This window comes from Gossypium hirsutum, chromosome A12 (genome assembly GCF_007990345.1).
Source record: "Gossypium hirsutum isolate 1008001.06 chromosome A12, Gossypium_hirsutum_v2.1, whole genome shotgun sequence".
NCBI lineage: Eukaryota > Viridiplantae > Streptophyta > Magnoliopsida > Malvales > Malvaceae > Gossypium > Gossypium hirsutum.
Genome location: NC_053435.1, coordinates 91,161,929 through 91,163,743, shown reverse-complemented (window position 1 = coordinate 91,163,743; position 1,815 = coordinate 91,161,929). Strand labels below are relative to the sequence as shown.

The window sequence follows — 1,815 nt, the reverse complement described above, 5'->3', positions numbered from 1 at the left end:
TTTAGGTTTCGATAAAATAACCTCATGTCAATAATTTATAGACATAAAAAATATTATTATACATTTGTTCATATCTAATGACATTTTTAACTCAGTATAGGTTTGATTAAGTTATTTAGAAAATAAATAGTCAAAATTTTGAAAAAAAATTAAAAATGTTGATACTTAGAGCTTATTAGGAAAAATTCATAAGTAAAGCAAAAACTTGGGTTATACAAAGATATGATTCTTTTATAAATATGAATTTTGGACTCAACAATTGTCACCAGAGCCTCCCATTAAACACACCTAGTAAACACATTTCTTAATGCAAAGTTGCAAAGGAAGCTTGAGAAATCTTTCAAACTGCTCATGAAGGTACAAATACAGTAAAACAATCAAAGTTGCAGATGCTCACTACTAAATTTGAAAATATGAGGATGCAAGAGAATGAAAATATTGGGGGAATTCTATACCAAAGAATTGTTACAATATGAATCTTCCAAAACAAAGCAACTCTTTCCCCAAAGGGTCAAGAGACCCCCAACTTAGAAGTAAGGGAATAAATTAACGAGTTGAATAATACAAGTCTTTACATGTCTCTTTTGGAGATATAAAAAACCCCAAAGGTAAACACTTGAAGAAAAGTATCAGACTTATTCTATATTTGTCCCTCACAAGGAAATCAAAACAATAAAGTTACAAATGAAAACACTGATTTACAGCAATGAAGTTATGGCATCATAACTTATAAAAACCAAACACAAACCATAAAGAAGTTGAGAAAGAATGTAGGGGAAACATGAAGACTTAAATTAGCATTGGAAGCCAGAAGGAACTTTCTTTGAGCAAACATTGAGGAGCAAGCTAAGAGAAACTGGAATGTCAAGGTTGATGCCTAAGACGTTAGCTTTGATAGCGGTGCAAAGGCAAACAGCAGCTTCAAGATCGACGAGGCCATCGAGAAGGGAACAGCATGGCATCACTGGGGGTGAACCAATGACGGGCTTGACTAGGCCAAGCACATTAGCACATATACCTAATTTAAGGGCATCTCTAGGGCACTTGCCCTGTGAAGATGGGGTGCTGGGGTTGGGGTTTGGCTTGGTTTATGGTTAGGTTTGGTGGGAGGGCATGGGGCAGTAGCACTGACCAAGGAAAAGAAGAGAATGTTGAGTGCCAAAAGGAGGGCCATGGAAGCTGATTGTTTTGAAGCCATTTTGATGTTAGTGGCCTGCTTTCTTGGCTTAGAGCTAAAAGTAGAAGTGTTTGGGGATGTGGGAGTTGGAGTGAATGGGACGGGGGTTTTATAGTGGTTACAAGGAACTAGTGAGTTATTTTTTAATGTTGGGTTAATTGATGAAATTGTAGAATAAAATCAAATTAAGGTGGCCGCGAAGTTTGGATGTTTGTGATTTGTGAGGTGGAAATTAGAACATTGCCATGTTACCACTGCTCCGATAGGATAAATTATATGATTTGATCATCTCAAAAAACTTCCGCCATAAAATATAATAGTAAGTTCCAAAATAAATTATAATATTAAAAAAAAACAGTTCTGATTAGTAGCTACAGCTCGACAAATCAAATTGTAACATTATTAACCAATGAAATTTGCGTTTCATCATGGTTTTTGACAAATCAAATTATAATATTAAAACACAATTGTGTTTTCTTAATGTTAATTAATTCAGTACAATTATATAGGGTTGAGTTGAAGATGGCAGCTCTCATAATTAAGGTTGATTGAAGATTTTGTGTTTGTAATTGAAAAATGTGCTGACGGCTTTGAATTGATGCTCTCATAATTAAAGTCGTGACATTCACATTGAATCA

The 1,815-nt window shown here is 34.5% G+C and overlaps 1 pseudogene; it reads right to left on the bottom strand.

Annotated features, from left to right (window-relative positions):
* Positions 1-427: 427 nt before the first annotated feature.
* LOC121210981 (14 kDa proline-rich protein DC2.15-like) lies at positions 428-1,261 on the bottom strand (annotated as a pseudogene).
* Positions 1,262-1,815: the final 554 nt, after the last annotated feature.